The 19,378-nt window shown below is 38.7% G+C and overlaps 1 long non-coding RNA gene and 2 other non-coding genes across 6 annotated transcripts; all 3 read right to left on the bottom strand.

The window, feature by feature from the left end:
• Positions 1-1,352: 1,352 nt before the first annotated feature.
• Positions 1,353-16,599, bottom strand: LOC132424892 (uncharacterized). 4 transcript variants are annotated; one of them, XR_009519300.1, is made up of 4 exons: positions 16,317-16,599; positions 7,239-7,417; positions 5,662-5,749; positions 1,353-3,067 (listed from the first exon to the last, which is right to left on the bottom strand). It is a non-coding gene; the product is annotated as an uncharacterized lncRNA (long non-coding RNA). The 4 variants fall into 4 exon arrangements; XR_009519297.1 differs by having other exon boundaries at positions 5,662-5,771; XR_009519298.1 differs by lacking the exon at positions 7,239-7,417.
• Positions 4,957-5,088, bottom strand: LOC132425141 (small nucleolar RNA SNORA63). Its single transcript, XR_009519344.1, has one exon. It is a non-coding gene; the product is annotated as a small nucleolar RNA SNORA63 (small nucleolar RNA).
• On the bottom strand, positions 5,411-5,581 carry LOC132425173 (small nucleolar RNA SNORA81). The gene has a single exon (XR_009519370.1). It is a non-coding gene; the product is annotated as a small nucleolar RNA SNORA81 (small nucleolar RNA).
• Positions 16,600-19,378: the final 2,779 nt, after the last annotated feature.

The following is a 19,378-nucleotide window of genomic DNA, read 5'->3' on the forward strand; positions in this document are numbered from 1 at the left end:
ATTAAGCAGGGCTGTGCAGGCCTTTTGGTAAATTCTGTAGTTATTTATACCTTTCCCTAATACAACACGTTATGTTTGTTGGATTTTGTTTAATCTTTATGTAGTTCTCTCCACCTGCCTTCCAGTCTTTGTAGGGAATAGATGTTAAGGTAGATGCCATCCCCTACATCTCATTCTTTAGGATCTCCTTTCAAAAATTTACTTACTGAAGACAGTGGTGACTTTTAATTCATTTGATACTTCCAAGGATTCTGGCATTTGTCTTATTTGCCACATCAGCAGTTTTATGATAAGTTGTGTAAACAAAGGATGTTACACCCTGAAAGGAATTCAGGATGAAGCATTTTGTTTTTTGAATATATGGGCCCCTAAGTAGTTAAGATGCATATGTAAGGAAGAATTTCAATGACCCCAGATTCTTGCATCTTCCCATATATAGATAAGCACAAAAATAATCATCTTGAGATATTTGGGTTTTTTCTGTATATGTGATTAGCAGTAATCTTTTACCAATATATATGCTTGACTACGTGTATTTCCCAGCCAAAAAAATCATATATATACTGGCTCCCCCAATCCCTACCTCTTCAGAGCAGTTCCTCAGAGCTATCTGAAAAGCTCTGGGCTATAGCCCAGGCTATAGTCCTCAGTAAGGTCCCTGAATAAAACTGAAACTCACTGGTCTTACACTGTACATTATTTTCCAGTCGACAGTGGCAAGCATCAGTTCTAGGACTGAGAAAGGACAAGGGTGCTGCTTTTCCCTAGAAATTCATTACCATATTTTTTTTCCTATCTGATACCAATCAAAGCAACTGGTGGAATAGTCACTGTCTGTCAGCATTGTTCTTTTGACAAATTATAAACTGTGGTCAAGAAAAAAGATTGCTTAATAAGTAATTTGTGAGAAGGAGAAAACAAGGATCATACTCATTCCTTCTGTAATGGAATCTACTATAGCAACTCCATGTTATTGTTATGGAAAAAGAAATTTACTGCTTATTAACAAAAAATTTGCTGTTGAGTAGCTACATGGCATATACAAGGAAATGTTTGCCATACCAGAAGAGGGAGGAATCTTACATTCTAATGCTGCTTTTTTCTCAAAGAAGCAGATAATGCTTAGTAGATAGTACTGATGAAATCTGCAGTTGATCAGTCTTTGTGCTACTGCCATGTAGCAGCTAACTTGGAACTATTAAAACTTTTTATGGAAAGCCACGTTCATTGTGTCCTCTGTAATTTTACAACTAGAGTAAAACATTTACTACAGTGCTGTTTTAACCTTTTCCTTTGCAAATATGGAGTTATGGCAAGAAGTACAGATCTTTAAGGAATAAGGACCAAACAACTTTAAAGAAAAAATACGTCATTTTAATTTATTGAAAATTCAATATACAATACAGCAATTTTTCTGAGATTTAACTGTAGGACATGATTGTTGCTGGTGTTTAGCAAAAGACTCTAGTTTACACTTACCACTAATAAAATGCCTTACTGAATAAAAACGATACCAAACAAAATAAATTCAAATATTTTCTTAAAAAATCATTTTAAAGTTAGTTCCATTCAGTCTAATGACTAACACAATAACAGCAGATATACTAGTTTAATATAATTGGCTGTTTTTATACAGCACGTATCTTTCAGTCAACAAGTATATTATTAAATGATAGTGAACACTCAATATAACCATGTGTAGAGAACTAGGAGATAAAATTCTAAGATTTACAACCCCATCTTTTTCTTAAATTGAAGTATAGTTGATTTACAATGTTGAGTTAATTTCTGCTCTACAGCAAAGTGATTCAGTTATACATAAATATGTATTCTTTTTCATAGTCTTTTCCAATATGTTTTATCACAGGATGTTGAATATAGTTCCCTGTGCTCTACAGTAGGACCTCGTTGTTTATCCATCCTGTATATAATAGTTTGCATCTGCTAACCCCAACCTCCCAATCCATCTCTCCTCTCCCCACCCCCACTGCCTTGGCAAACACAGGTCTGTTCTCTATGTCTGTGAGTCTGTTTCTGTTTCGTAGGTAGGTTCATTTGTGTCATATTTTAGATTCCACATATAAGTGATATCATATGGTATTTTTCTTTCTCTTTCTGACTTCTTCACTTAGTATGATAATCTCCAGTTCCATCCATGTTGCTGCAAATGGCATTATTTCATTCTTTTTTATGGCTGAGTAGTATTCCATTGTATTATATGTACCACATCTTCTTTATCCATTCGTCTCTAGGTGGACATTTAGGTGGTTTCCGTGTCTTGGCTATTGTGAATAGTGCTGCTATGACCATAGGGGTACATGTATCTTTTTGAATTATAGTTTTGTCTGGATATATGCCCAGGAGTGGGATTGCTGGATCATATGGTAATTCTATTTTTAGTTTCTTGAGGAACCTCCATACTGTTCTCCATAGTGGCTGCACCAATTTACATTTCCACCAACAGTGTAAGAGGGTTCCCTCTTCTCCACACCCTCTCCAGCATTTGCTATTTGTAGACTTTTTAATGATGGCTATTCTGACTGGTGTGAGGCAGTATCTCATTGTAGTTTTGATTTGCATTATCTCTGATAATTAGCCATGTTGAGACTTTTTTCATTTGCCTGTTGGCCATCTGTATGTCTTCTTTGGAGAAATGTATATTTAGGTCTTCTGCCCATTTTTCGATTGGGTACAAGCCCATCTTTCATAGCTACCCCAACAGTCTAATTCTAAAGAGGATAAAGCCAATGACTTTCCTCACATGAGCTCATGGCTGAAGTTGCTTTGCTATCAAAATCTATATTTTTGATCTGTTATGAGCATTGAGACAAAACTTCAAATATTTCCCCCAAAAGAAGCATGATGCACCTTGTGATTGCCTATTCACCAACAGCAAGCACTACATTCAAAACCATTTCATCCCAGGAATTAAATTAGGTCATCCACATTCATTGGCATTTCCTCCAGTGTAGTATGGTAGAAAGGCTCAGTGTCACAAAGAGTCTTCTTCTTTTCTTCAATGTTTAAGGCCACAGCCTTCCTCCCAAATTGACTCTCACTGCCAATTCTGAACAAAAGAAAAATTATTAATCAGAATATCACTTATCAAGTACTACATAAAGTACTAATGATATGAGCTACTTGTTAACCATCGGTGGCTGTTTATTTGCCAAGATTATACTTAGAGGACTTCTAATTGGAGTACTAGATCCTAGTCACAATATCTAGAGAAAAAGAAAAGATATCTTTTGTGGTTAGCTCAAAAAGATTCTTCTGGTTGCAAGATCAGATTCTATCAGGTGGCTTGAGTGTTATTACTTACAGAGCAGATGACAGTATTGTGTTTGGGGTAGCGAAATTAAAGCCCCTACCGAAGTGGGCCAAGAGCAGGTGTCAGCCTGGGACAAACATAAATACCAGGGACGAAACAAAAGGAACAGCTGTGTAATCCATTTTGACACAATTTTGGAACTCTAAACTGAAAATATAAACTCTGGAATGTTAACTATTGTTTAGGACTATGCTGTCCAATGCAATAGCCACTAGCTACATGTGGCTATTTAAACTAAAATGAAAATTTAGCTCCTCAGTTGCATTAATCATATTTCAGTAGCCGCACATGGCCTGTCACTACTGTGTTGGGCAGTGCAGATATAAAACATTTCCCTCACTACAGAAAGTTCTATTGGACAGATTTGATCCAGGACTTAAAACATTTTCCAGTGTGGGGGAAACCTCTAAAAATTTATTATGGTAACCCGTATTTATCATTGCTTTCTGCTCAGGTCACCTCATACACTGTAGCAGATGCCTGAGATATGTTTACCACCATAGCTTTCTACTAAAACAGATGATAGAACCAATCAAAAATGTCTTGGCTGGAGCAACTTAAAATACCAAATAACCAGTACAAGAGGAAAACAAATATGAGAATACTGACTTGCTCTTTAACCAAACAACATGCTATTTCACTTATGAATCTATGTCCTAAATCAGGCCAGTGCCATGTCTGAGCATCACCTCATTATCTATTCTTACCAACTACTATATTTTTTGACAAGTTATTTTTATATTAGTAGCAAGACATAATTCAATTTATTTAGTGATAAAGCTACTGTAACTAAGCCAGGGTCAATACAAATTGCCACCAGAAAATGCTGAGAAACATCTTAATTACAGAGGAATCACCAAGAAAGCACAAGACATGAGCAACATGACTTAAAAAAAAAAAAAAAGACTCGTGTAAGTTAAGACAACCAGATCTAACAGCATTATTGATTTTCCCTTTGAATATCTACTCTGTAGGGTCCAAAATCTGGGCTACATTTCACATTGTTTTCCCACTGTGTTCTGTTTAACCACGAATATTTCCAAGTACAATTTAAATACGACTTATGTGTTACTACATTTCCTGATTCAAGGTTGTCTGGCTGACAAAATCATACTTGAAAAGCAACACATGAATTTATTTTTCCAGAATAAAAGCAAGTAATTCAATGAAGATGACAAATACTCAACTGAAAATATAGTTTTCATAAGTAGTGGGCAAGTCATAGTTTATAACCATAGACATTAGTTGTACATAAAAATCATGAGCCTGAGATATGATAATATCTGTTCAAATTCTGATTCAAAAAGCAACTTCTATACAATCTTTCAGGGCACAAAATAGTAGCGAACTGCATATATATCACACAGCTCACTGGAGTATGGTCTTTATTCCCCCACGTAGCTTGAGCTGACAAAGATGATGAAAAATCTTCCCCTTGAAACCATCTTTTAGTAGGTAAATATTGTAATTAAATTAAATGCCAGTAAGTCAGTAGTAATCAAAATGCGGTTGGTCCCTTATCTGAATTCCCTCTTGGTAATGCTCTTTCTGTCACCACCTGTAAAATATTAATAAGCCTTAACTCTCAGGAGTCATTTGTTGAGTCAGGGTTTAAATTGGTACATGTGTATGAGACCATGCATCCCTGGCTGCTACAGCACCATGGCTAACAGGGCTTGAAAGGAAACAGTCTTATTTTGAGCAGGGGGCAAAGACAATGCGGCACTTCACAGCTACATTGTAACTAGATCCTGCTTCAGTTTTTAAGGAAATAATTAGAAATTAACAGTGTCTTAAGTAGCAATACTAGGCAAGAACAGCTCTTGCCACATCAGAACTGAAATTCCTGGCATGCGTTTTCTCAGAGCCAGTCTACCCTTTGTCTGTGTTCTGAAAAAGAACAGCCTGTTTACTGGCCGGTCTCTCATATGTCACAAAGAGCATACAATTCCTTCCCTACAGTATTTCAGAGAGGAAAATGTTAATTCAGATCAGAGTCAGAATAAAAAGCCATTTGACTTCTCTATCCCTACCATTGGAAGGAACCAGTTAGAGAAATTCATTCTATTAATTCTGCCTAAATTCTGTACCAAATCTTAGAACAAAATACCCTGGAGTTACCTGCAGTTTTTCTACTATCTGGTATGGTTGTTTTTTTCCTTGCGTTTACTCTGTCAGCTTTATTACAAGCACTAAGACACTACAGATACTAGTTACCGCAATTTTAGCACAGAGATTAAATAAGTTAAAAAAATAATCCTGGCTATAATTTTTATGTATATCAATTAGAAAAACATTACCCTCTTTCAAAATTATTATAAGATATTCACCTTTTCAGAGGTCAGCTCTTCTTTCTTCACCAGAATTTGAAATGGATTTCTCAGGAACTTTTTGAGGTCTTCAGCATATCAATTGGCACTAAGGCAGAAAGCAACACAACCTTAAAAAAGAGACAATGACTATGTTGACATATCAATTATAACAGTTTTCATAATAATACTTAGAGAAATAATGTTTGAGACCAAGCGTCCCTGTCTTACTACAGAACTGAGCTAGACAGAGATTGTAGGACACAATTGCTTTCGGCAGAGGAAAGGACAATATAGCACTTTACAGCTATATTGTAACAATGAACCCAACCTGCCAGCTGCAGAAAAATCACGTGCACACCTGAGTCCTTGTGTTTGATTTCTGGTAAATCTCGTGGATTTGACCTTTAATCCTTTGGCTCAACATTTTTACTGGCTTCATCCAAAATAAGCATCTTGATCCATTTTGGAAAGCGAAAAAAAAAGTCTTACTTAAGAGTGGGTTGTGCATAGAGACTTCCTTCCAGAGACTACAGTACAGAAGGAGAGGGGGGAAGAATAAGTTTATGTGAAGAAACCTGACAAACTACCTCAGCCAGGTGAGGTAGAATGAGATGAAATAGAATGAGATAGAATAGATAGAATAGAATGAGATGAAAATGTTACTTTACCTCTGTGGTCTTCCTCCCCAACACCCATAACTACAGTCTTATCTTGAGAAAAACATCAGACAAATTCCAACACAAGTGCATCCTACTAAATATCTGACCAGTGCTTCTCAAAATGGTGAAGGTCAGGCTTCCCTGGTGGCAGAGTGGTTAAGAATCCACCTGCTAATGCAGGGACATGGGTTCGAGCCCTGGTCCAGGAAGATCCCACATACCGCAGAGCAACTAAGCCCATGCGTCACAACTACTGAGTCTGCACTCTAAAGCCCGCGAGCCACAACTACTGAGCCCGTGTGCCACAACTACTGAAGCCCACATGCCTAGAGCCCATGTTCCACAACACGAGAAGCCGCCACAATGAGAAGTCCATACACCGCAACAAAGAGTAGCCCCTGCTCGCCACAACTAGAGAAAGCCCACACGTAGCAATGAAGACCCAATGCAGCCAAAAATAAATAAATAAAATAAATAAATTTTTTAAAAATGGTGAAGGTCATCAAAAAAAAGGAAATATTTGAATAACTGTTACAGCCAAGAAGAGCTTAAGGAGGCATGACAATCAAATGTCACGTGGTATCCTGATTGGGATCCTGGAATAGAAAAAGAACATTAGGCGAAAACTAAGGAAACCTGAATAAATTCTGGACTTTAGTTCATAATAATGTGTCAGTGTTGGTTCATTAATTTTAACAAATGTGCCATACTAATGTAAGCTGTTAACACTATAGGAAGCTGGGAACTCTCTTCTCAATCTTCCTATAAATCTAAAACTGTTCTAAAAAATAAAGCCTATTAAAGAAAAGTATTAGTATCACCTCTAGATATTCATGCATGGCAACTGGCTTAAACGATTAGGATAATTATTTTCCCTCCCATAACCCAAATATCACGGGTTAAAATATGCCCTAGGAAAAATATGGCAATACTTACAATGATATATTCTATTTAACATATCAAATGGCCTCCCTGGAGTACCAGGACATCGTGTGCTCCCTCCTCCACAATCCTGAAGTTTTTGCATTTTATTTTGAACACTGGTTCCACACAATGCAGGCATGACAAGTTGCTCCAACATAGTAGTATCCAAGTGCCAGAACTACCTTTTGGATCTAAAAGTCAAAAGCTTAAATTATTACGTTACACAAATAAAGGCTCCATCAAATGACTTTCAAAGCACATGGCTAAATGCTAAACTGTTCATATTTAGTTTAAAATTCTGGTCTGCGAACAGCTTTTATGCAGCACAATGCAGAATCACTTCCAAGCTTACAATGCAGACAAATTAAACTGCTTCAAGATAAAATCCCTTTAAGCAACTCATTTAAAAAAATTTTTTATTGGGGTGTAGTTGATTTATAATGTTGTGTTAGTTTTAGGTGTACAGCAAAGTGGATCTGTTATACATATACATATATGCACTCTTTTTTAGATTCTTTTCCCATATAGGCCATTACTGAGTACTGAGTAGAGTTCCCTGTGTTATATATAAGCATCTCATCTTTAATTAAATTTTTGTGCCTTTTCAAACTTGGGATCCTTAGTTTCCTAGAGATACCAGCTAGATAATTAAAGAACCAAACAATTAAAGAACAAACAGTTCCTACATTTTTCTTTTACATGTAAGACATGTAAGTAGTGAAATAAGCTCTACATTTACAGCTCCAAGGCAAATTGTTCTGATATGTATTCCTTGATTATCATTCACTTTAAAAATAAATATCTTTCCAATAGGAAACTTATATAGCCCTGATCTTAATAAAGCCTAAAGCTTTGCTAAGAAAAGCTTTATTTCATAGCTAACATAGCAGTAAGCTTTGAAAACAGACAGCAGGCAACAGATGTATCACAAATGACAAAGATTCCCAACTAATTACAGATACTGCATTTTTCATGTTGCAAAATTGCATTTAAACTTAACAACAATAACACAAAGTGCATGTATCCTGAAAGAAAGAAAGCTTTAGTTTCTCAGTCTACTGAGTACAGCCCTGCAAACCATAAATGCAAGCCTAGTTTAATTTGAAACAAAACCAAAAACTCTATGCATGCATGGACAATAGTTTTTAAAAAGGTTCTTTATACTAAGTCATAAGCTGTTCTTCACTTTTGTAAAACCTGAAGCATCTGGGAATTTATGTCCCCCTGGGGGAAGCCCTACATCAGTGACTGAAGGTGGATATACCAGCTTGCTGGCTCCCTAGTGAGGACAAGGGGGATATTCACCAAAGAAACTGGCCTACATGCTCAGTGACTGACACCATCCTCTACTGTTGTGTTTCAGTATCAAGTAGAGCTCTCTATTGTGGATGCATCATGAATACTAAAAAACACTTCATCATCTCATCTTATTAAAGTCATGAAAGACTAAAAATGAGCACTTGTTCCAGAATGAGGCAGATCAAAGAGACATGACAACTAAATTCAACATGTGATCCTGGATTAGACTATAGACCACTAAAAAAGCAGCTTTTCTTTTCTTTTTTTTTTTTTGTCCCACCCCAAACCAGTTTTTCTTTTGGTAAAATGTACATTTGTTGGACAACTGGCTAAATCTTAATAAGTCTGCTGATTAGATAATAATATTGCATCAAAATTAATTTCTTGATTTTGATAACTGTACTATGATGTAAGAGAATGCTATTTTATACATAGTTTTTAATGCATGTCAATCTGTCTCCTCATTTGGCATAGCACTTTTCCTTTTTCGCTACCATTTCTTCCTTCATTAAGAGAGGTATCAGTTTCCAAACACTGGGATGAATGTTTATAATGGAGCCTCTACACCGTTTGTTTTTGGTGTGTTATCACAAGTCTGTTAATCAATGTTCCAAAGTTCTATGGGAAATGTGGGTTCAACACTGTACCTTCAAACCACTGAAGGATTTGCAAATGATATTTTATCATTTTCTAGTATAGTATATAACCTGGCTTTAAACTCTCTCATTTCACACTTCCAGTAAGTTTTAACACCATATTTTCTATCAAGTTGATACGTAGCTGTTATCATCTACTATTTTAAGACCACCATGTCTACTCGTCACTGTGTAGATCATTATGAGGGCTAAGATTTATGTAATATAAAAATAGGAGTACTGTGTCAATGGAGAACTGAAACTAAACTGTCACCCAGTTGAAACCAGACTATCAAACCAACCTGTCAACTAGTTATTTTATCTTTTATGGCAAAATTGCCTTATGACCACTTGGTTATGCAGCAAAAATGTCTACAGCAAAGATGCTTATGGCAAAAATACCAGACACATACCACAGATGTTTGAACCTTGTGAATATACTGAAAACTACTAAATTGTAAAATTTGGGGTAACTTCTATGATATATGAGTTATATCTCAATTAAAACCATTTTTTTTGTTTTGTTTTTGTTTTGTTGTTTTTTTAGAGAAATAGGAATGCCACTTAGTAGGTTAAAGCATTTGACCAGATGATGGTGTTTCTGACCTAAGTGTGTGGTGGTATTGGGCAGAATGAATTAATTAGATTAAAAAACATGTAGGCAATAGAATAGCACTTGGTGATTACTCAGATGTGGGTGGAACAAAATGAGGGAGGGAGAGGGAGAGATGTTCAAGGACTCCCAAATTTCTGACATTAACTTTGTGGGCAATGATGTTATAATCTACTGAATTATGACAGTCTGCAGGGAAAAGCAGGATTAGCACAGGATTGTGAGTTAAATTTCAAATATATTGAGTTTGGGGTATCTGTAGCACACCAAGTGGAGATGTTGAGTAGGCAGTTGAACAACATGTGATGTTCAGAAGAAATCTGAGTTAGAGACAGAATATGGGGGTTTTCAACAAAGCTATAGGAGTAGATGAGATCCAGAAGATCCCACTTCCAACATAAAGTGTTGAGGAGTTCCAACATCTAAGGGTCTGGTAATCTAGCAAGAGACTGAGAAAGAGAAGAGAGAGTAAAAGGAAAACTAGACTTACTTAAAAGAGAAGAGCCAAGAGAAGAATTTATTCTAAAAGAAGGGTGTGACCTGAGAATGGTTGGCAACCTTTTTCTGAAAAGGGCCAGATAGATTAAAAATATATTTGGCTCACAGGCCACATAAAAACATGCTGAAGCTGGATTTGGTTCACATGCTGTAGTTTGCCCAAACACTGGATTAGGGTGTTAAATGTTGCTAAGAGGTCAAGAATCCATTGGCTTTAGGGACAAGAAAATTATTGGTAACCTTAGCAGGAATAGTTTCAGGAGAGGGGTGAGGACAGAAGAACAACAGGTTGAGAAGAGAATGGGAAGTAAAGAAATAGAAACCTCAGGGTAGACAGTTCTTAAAAAACTGATTAAAAATGGGAAAAGAAAGAGAGTGTTAGGTGCGAGGAAAAACAGGGACTTACTCCCTGAAGAAGAGACTACGGAATATTAAAATACTGGTGGGAAGGATTTAGTAAAGAGGGAGTGGTTAACCATCCAGGTGATAGAAGTGATAACTGATGGTAGAGATCCCTGAGATGGTGAGAGGGGAAGGATTCAGAGCACAGGCAAAGGGACTAGACTTCGATGGAAGTTGGATGGCTGCAGATGAAGGTGGGTGGGCAGCTTTGCTGGCAGGAAGCTCAGAAGCTTGGGTATTCTATTTTCTCAGTAACATTGAGACCATTTGCTGAAAATGGCTTATTAGGGAAGTCACAGGCTTGAAAAAAGTGAAGAGGATTTGAAACAGCAGTTGCATAAACAGGAAGAATGAGGGGGCTAGAGAAGCACAATGGGCCTGCTGTGCAGTGTGAAAACCCAGGTGAAGTTGACTACCATGAATTTATTTTAGTACCAAGTCTTTCAAGTGTGCAAGTTTCTCCAGCTCTTCTGGGAGGCTTGCTGCAGGCAGAAGAATACAGACAGTTGGATTCATCTATGGTTGAAGTTTTCCCTGTTGGATAACAGCTAGTAATAATTGGTAGCATTTATAAACCTTGGGGATGACAGAGTAGGTTTTCGTTAGTTATGATTTTAGAGATAAAGTCTCAGATATGTTAAGTGACTTGTTTACGATCACGTGGGTAATAGTGAGTAGTTGCTAAGATTAGACCTTCAGTTTTCATAATTCCACATTCTCTTCAAGGTGGTGGCAAAGTTTTGTAGTATTTTTGGAGAAAAACTGGGAAAAGTTCCCAAGAGGAATTTTAGAGAATGGTTTGTAAGTGAACTATGTTAACACTGTAAATGCTAAGGAAATAAAACAATATACAAAGAAATATAAAACTCCTACGAAGCTTGACATTTGGTTTTTAAAATATACTAAGTCTACTTCACCATAAATAGCTGACCATAAACCTACTTTCTGGCTTTATCCCTCACCCTGTAGTCATTTTCTTTCCCTTGGGGCTTGTTAATGTTTCTTCCTGTTTATAACACAATGACAATGAAAACCATATAAAATTATACATGGGGAGCAATTACTGAGACTAACATATAAATATTTTATTATATTAGCCTGGCTTACAGATACTGATTTGGTAAAATTGGTATATTTTGGTCTAAGGTATCTGTTTTAACTATTATTGAACAGTACATTTCTTTTCACTGAAATTCACAATATTCATAACATTCTTAATTACCTGGCTTTTTTCAACTTAAAATTAAAATATTTAGGGAGGTGGAGTCAAGATGGCGGTGTGGGAAGCCATGAAGTTAGCGTCTCCCCACAACTAGGGTGCCTGCCGGCCGCTGGTGGCGGACTCTGATGCCCAAGGAGATGGGAGGAACCCCAAAGTGAACCAGTAGGAGGTAGGGGGACTGAGCGGGGAGGAGAAGTGGAGGCAAGACAGGAACGGCGCCCCTGAGGCTGGGGAGATCAGGAGAGGCAGGTGGGAGGGGCCCTCTGGAAGGAGCGGGAGAGGAGTGGAGAGTGATTGCCCCACCCACTCAGGCACGGGGAACCTGCTGAGCTCCCAGGCCGGTCCCCTGCCCTCCAAGGGCACCCCCCACCCCAGCCTGCCGCATTGGTCCTCTGGGCATAGGAGGGAGGCCCGGGGGCCCCCCCAGGGAGGGGCCCTCCCAGACCAGAAGAGCAGGAGAGGAGAGGAGGATGTTTGCCCCACCCACTGGAGCCCAGGAAGCCTGCCCCCCCCCGCCCGCTTTTTTCCCCTCCTCAACACATTAAAAGGATCATACACCATGATCAAGTGGGATTTATCCCAGGGATGCAAAGATTCTTCAATATATGCAAATCAATCAATGTGATACACCACATTAACAAATTAAGGAATAAAAACCACATGATCATCTCAATAGATGCAGAAAAAGCTTTTGAAAAAATTCAACACCCAGTTATTATAAAAACTCTTCAGAAAATGGGCATAGAGGGGATCTACCTCAACATAATAAAGGCCATATATGACAAACCTACAGCAAGCATCATACTCAATGGTGAAAAACTAAAAGCATTTCGACTAAGATCAGGAAAAAGACAAGGATGTCCACTCTCGCCACTCTTTTTCAACATAGCTTTGGAAGTCCTAGCCACAGCAATCAGAGAAGAAAAAGAAATAAAAGGAATACAAATTGGAAAAGAAGAAGTAAAACTGTCACTGTTTGCCTATGACATGATAATATACATAGAAAATCCTAAAGAGGCCACCAGAAAACTACTCGAACTAATCAATGAATTTGGTAAGGCTGCAGGATACAAAATTAATGCACAGAAATCTCTGGCATTCCTATATACCAACAATGAAAAATCAGAAAGAGAAATTAAGGAAACACTCCCATTTACCACTGCAACAAAAAGAATAAAATACCTAGGAATAAACCTGCCTAAGGAGGCAAAGACTTGTACTCAGAAAACTATACAACACTGATGAAAGAAATCAAAGATGACATAAACAGATGGAGAAATATACCATGTTTCTGGATTGGAAGTATCAATATTTTGAAAATGACTATACTACCTAAAGCAATCTACAGATTCAATACAGTCCCTATCAAACTACCAATGGCATTCTTCACAAAATTAGAACAAAAAATTTTACAATTTGTATGGAAACACAAAAGACCCTGAATAGACAAAGCAATCTTGAGAAAGAAAAACGGAGTTGGAGGAATTAGGCTCCCTGACTTGAAACTATACCACAAAGCTACACTAATCAAGACAGTATGGTACTGGGACAAAAACAGAAATATAGCTCGATGGTACAGGATAGAATGCCCAGAGATAAACCCATGCACATTTGGGCACCTAATTTAACAAAGGAGGCAAGAATATACAATGGAGAAAAGATAGCCTCTTCAATAAGTGGTGCTGGGAAAACTGGACAGCTATATGTAAAAGAATGAAATTAGAACACTACCTAACACCATACACAAAAATAAACTCCAAATGGATTAAAGACCCAAATGTAAGACCAGACACTATAATACTCTTAGAGGAAAACAGGGAAAACACTCTTTGACATAAACCACAGCAAGATCTTTTTTGACCCACCTCCTAGAGTAATGGAAATAAAAAAAAATAATAAACAAATGGGACTTAATGAAACTTAAAAGCTTTTGCACAGCAAAGGAAACCATAAACAAGACAAAAAGACAACCCTCAGAATGGGAGAAAACATTTGCAAATGAAACAACAAAGGATTAATCTCCAAAATATACAAACAGCTCATGGAGCTCAATATTAAAAACAAACAAACAATCCAGTTAAAAAATGGGTGGAAGACCTAAATAGACATTTCACCAAGGAAGACATACAGATGGCCAAGAGGCACATGAAAAGATGCTCAACATCACTAATTATTAGAGAAATGCATATCAAAACTAAAATGAGGTATCACCTCACTCATGCCAGTCAGAATGGCCATTAACAAAAAATCTAGAAACAATAAATGCTGGAAGGGGTGTGGTGAAAAGGGAACCCTCTTGCACTGTTGGTGGGAATGTAAACTGATACAACCACTATGGAAAACAGTATGGAGGTTACTTAAAAAACTAAAAATAGAACTACCATATGACTCAGCAATCCTACTACTGGGCATATACCCTGAGAAAACCATAATTCAGAAAGAGATATGTACCACAACGTTCATTGCAGCACTAGTTACAATAGCCAGGACATGGAACAAACCTAAATGTCCATCGACAGATGAATGGGTAAAGAAGATGTGGCATATATATACCATGGAATATTACTCAGCCATAAAAAGAAATGAAATTGAGTTATTGGTAGTGAGGTGGATGGACCTAGAGTCTGTCATACAGAGTGAAGTTAAGTCGGAAAGAGAAAAACAAATACTGTATGCTAAAGCATATATATGAAATTTAAAAAAAATGGTACTGATGAACCTAGTTGCAGGGCAGGAATAAAGAGGAAGACATAGAAAATGGACTTGAGGACGTGGGGTGGGAGGGTGAAGCTGGGGTGAAGTGAGAGTAGCATCTACATATATACACTATCGAATGTAAAATAGTTGGCTGGTGGGAAGCAGCTGCATAGCACAGGGAGATCGGCTTGATGCTTTGCATGACCTAGAAGGGTAGGATAGGGAGGATGGGAGGGAGGCTCAAGAGGGAGGGGATAGGGGGACATGTGTATGCATATGGCTGATTCCCTTTGTTGTGCAACAGAAACTAACACAGTATTGTGAAGCAGTTATACTCCAATAAAGATCTATTAAAAATATAGTTAATTATTTAATGATTTATGCCAAAAATTCACATTTACTAAAAGTCAAAGTATAATGGCTAATCATAGTTAAAATTAACTAATTTCAGTGTCCCAGGCACTGGACAAGAATTTTATACAACAATCCTATGACGTGGATACAATTATTATCATTTCTATTTTAAAGAGGAAATGGAGGCCCAGAAAGATTACATAACTTGCCTACTGCCATCAAAGTGGCAAAGCTACGCTTTGAACCCAGGTGTGTCTCATTCCAGAGTACACTTCATTGCCTTAATCACTACCTTGACAGTTTAATACAGTTTCTTCCCCCAAATATAAAGTAAACGCCACAGCAGAGAACCTGAATATAAAACAACTCTCCAGCCCCTCTGAAAGATAAATTTGCTTTTGTTAAGTAGATTCCTTCCAACAATTATAAGAGCTCCCCAGGAAATCTTTCTTTGAATTGCACACCTGAGAGGGACAACAGAACTGAAATTGGCTTTTTTTTTTTTTTTTTTTTTTTTTTTTTTTTTGCGGTAGGCGGGCCTCTCACTGTTGTGGCCTCTCCCGTTGCGGAGCACAGGCTCCGGACACGCAGGCACAGCGGCCATGGTTCACGGGCCCAGCCGCTCCGCGGCATGTGGGATCTTCCCGGACAGGGGCACGAACCCGTGTCCCCTGCATCGACAGGCGGACTCTCAACCACTGCGCCACTAGGGAAGCCCTGAAATTGGGTTTTAAAGTGTCCTGGCCCCATTACTTACTGGTTGCATAACCTTGGATTAGACCTTTTGGGTTTCATCGGAACACGGATTATAACACTCCCCATACAGGGAGTGCTATGAAAGGACACTGTAAATGGTTAGGAGGTGTATAAATGGTATTCTTGCCTAGGATTGCCAGCTAAAAAACAGGACGCACAGTTAAATTTCAGACAAATAAAAAATAATGTTTTATATTTTAATTTTATTTGATATCAGAGACATATTTTTACTAAAAAAAATTGTGTTGTTTTTCTGAAATTTAAATTTTAGCTAGCATTCTGTATTTTTATTGCTAAATCTGGCAACCCTATTCTTGCCCGCATAGGTAGGGGAGCACGGAGGATGGCAGGCCCAGCTCCCTTCCCCCCACCCCCACCCCTAAGTGGAGAAAACGAAGGCAAAGGGCGGGCTGAAGAGTGAACCTAGGGAGGGGAAAGAAAGGGAAGGGCTGGGTGTAGGAGGACTCCTTCTCAGGGGTGGGACTGAAAGCAGAATCCCCTGACAAGCAGATTCTACCGAGCCTCCGGTACCTCCGCAACTCTTTCACAGCTCAGGCCGGCCAACACCCCACGCCCCCATCCCTGGGCAGAAACACAGCCGTCCTACCACCCACCGTTGCCTCGGCAGCGGCAGCGGCAGCAGCAGCAGCGGGCTCTGGAATGACTGCCACTGGTTCCTCTCAGTCGCCACCAGGAGCATCGACACCACAGAGGCCGCCGCCATGTTCCTGGAGCCCGGACGCTTGTCGAAGTGCGGCTGCGTCTCAGATGTCACCCAAATCGTCCCTCCATAACGCATAGAAGTCTCTTGTCCTCCTCTGGTCTCCATCCAGTCCGAACCAAGAAATAGCCAATCCGAGCGAGGCATTCGGGAGGGGGCGTCACCACTAAAACCAATCAAAGAACAGAGCAGAGCTGCAGTAGCGGCGATTGGCCAATGAGGCTCCATGCCCGCGGGGGTGTGGTCCCTGTTTCCTCCGCCCCTTGGGCTGGGATCCAACTGGGGTAGGGGCATGCTGTGTTTAGCCTCCTTAGGTTGCCTGCGTGTGCCATGGATGTTTCCTTCTGTGGGGTTCTTTTCCTCTCATGGGTTCCAGGGCGAAGAGCCCTTCATGACCTTTAATCTTCAGAGTTTTTTGAGGGGAAGAAGAAAGGGGAGCTGTCCTAAGATATAAAAGGGTGTGGGGTAAGAAGAATACAAAATTTTATAATGTTTTCAAAAATGTGAAAACATGTATTTTTAAAAAATCCTCCTCTTAATCGTCTCATAATTGAAATTACAGAATTTTAAGATAGACTTAATTTTTTTCTATAATGCTATTTTTAAAAATTGAGATATAATTGACATAGCGTTGTGTAAGTTTAAGCTGTACAACCTGTTGATTTGATACCTTTATATATTGCAATATGATTACCGCCATAGGATTAGCTAACAGTCCTTTCACGTCACATAATTATAATTTCTTTCTTTGTTTATTTATTTTTGGCTGCATTGGGTCTTCGTTGCTGTGCGCGGGCTTTCTCTAGTTGTGGTGAGCAGGGGATACTCTTCGTTGTGGTGCGCGGGCTTCTCATTGCGGTGGCTTCTCTTGTTGCAGAGCATGGGCCCTAGGCGCGTGCGCTTCAGTAATTGTGGCGCATGGGCTTAGTTGCTCCGCGGCATGTGGGATCTCGAACCCGTGTCCCCTGCATTGGCAGGCGGATTCTTAACCACTGCACCACCAGGGAAATCCCTATAATTTCTTTTTTGATGAGAACATTTAAGATCTACTCTCCTAGCAACTTTAAAGTACATGATACAGTATTGTTGACTATAATCACTAATGCAGTGCATTAGATTTCCAGAACTTATTAGTCTTCTAGTTGCAAGTTTGTAGACTTTATTTTTTACAGCAATATTGAGCATAAAGTAGAGCTTTCCCCTTCCCCCACGCATGCATACCCCCTCCCCAATATTAATATCCCCCACCAGAGTGGTACATTTGTTACAATTGATGAACCTACTCTGACACATCATAATCGCTGAAAGTCCTTAGTTCACATTAGCCTTCACTGTTTTGGGGGGTTTTTTTTCTCCTTTATTTATTTGGCTGCGTCAGGTCTTAGTTGCGGCACACGGGGTCTTCGTTGAGGCGTGAGGGATCTTTCCTTGCAGCACTGGCTCTTTGTTGTGGTGTATGGGCTTCTCTCTATTTGTGGAGTGTGGGTTTTCTCTCTCTAGTTGTGGCACATGGGCTCCAGGGCGTATGGGTTCTCTCGTTGAGGCTCGAGAGCTCAGTAGTTGTGGTGCGCAGGCTTAGTTGCCCCGCGGCACGTGGGATCTTAGTTTCCCCACCAGGGATTGAACCCGCGTCCCCTGCACTGGAAGGTGGATTCTTTATTACTGGACCACCAGGGAAGTCCCAGCCTTCACTCTTCGTGTTGTACTTTCATGGGTTTGGAAAATTTTATAATGATATGTGTCCACCATTATAAATCATAAAGAGGTTTTACTGCCCTAAGAATTGTCTGTGCTTTGGCTATTCATTCCTCCCTCCCCCATAATCCCTGGCAACCACTGATCTCTTTACAGTCTTTATAGTGTTGCCTTTTCCAGAATGTAGTGTACTCGGAATCATGCAATAAGCAATCTTTTCAGATTGACTTCTTTCACTTAGTAATATGCATTTAAGTTTCTTTTTTTTTTCATGGTTTGATAGCTCATTTCTTTCTAACACTGGCTAATATTCCATTGTCTGAATGTGTCACAGTTTATTAATCCATTTACCTACTGAATGACAGGTTGCTTCCAAGTTTTGGCAGTTGTGAATAAAACTGCTACAAACGTGTAGGTTTTTGTGTGGACATAAATTTCTAACTTTTGGATAAACACCAAGGAGCACAATTGCTGAAATGCATGGTAAGAATATGTTGAGTTTTGTAAAAATCTGCCAAACTATCTTATAAAGCACAATTTTCCAAATTATTTGCAATCCCACCAGCAATTAATGAGAGTTCCTGTTGCTCCACACCTTTACCAGCATTTGGTGTTGTCAGTGTTTTGGATTTGGGCCATTATATTAGGTGTGTAGTGGTATGTCATTGTTATTTAGTTTGCATTTCCCTGATGACATATGATGTGGAGCATCTTTTCATATGCTTATTTGCCATCTGTATATCTTGAGGAAGTGTCTGTGAAGGTCTTTAGCCCATTTTAAAAATCAGGTTATTCTTACTATTGAGTTTTAAGAGTTCTTTGTATATTTTAGATAACAGGGCTTTATTTTTTTAACAGAGAGATATGTTTTTCATAACTATATTCTATCAGCCCATAGCTTCTCTTTTTATTCTCTTGATAGTATCTTTCACAAAGCAGAAAGTCTTAATTTTAATGAAGTCTATCTTGTCAATTCTTTCTTTCACGGATTGTGTCTTTGGTGTTGTACCTAGAAAGTCTTCACCAAACCCTAGGTCATCTAGATTTTCTCCTATGTTATGTTATAGGAATTTTATAGTTTTGTGTTTTACATTTAGGTCAGTGATTCATTTTGAGTTAACTTTTCTGAAGGGAAGAAAATTGTTCCATACCACTTTTGTTTTAATTATGTAATTTATGTTGACTATGTCATGATGTAAATTTTAGATCATACTGTGGTTTGCAGTCTAAGAATTTTGAAGAGCTTCGCTCTAGGCCAGT

The sequence above is a fragment of the Delphinus delphis genome, chromosome 4 (genome assembly GCF_949987515.2).
Source record: "Delphinus delphis chromosome 4, mDelDel1.2, whole genome shotgun sequence".
NCBI lineage: Eukaryota > Metazoa > Chordata > Mammalia > Artiodactyla > Delphinidae > Delphinus > Delphinus delphis.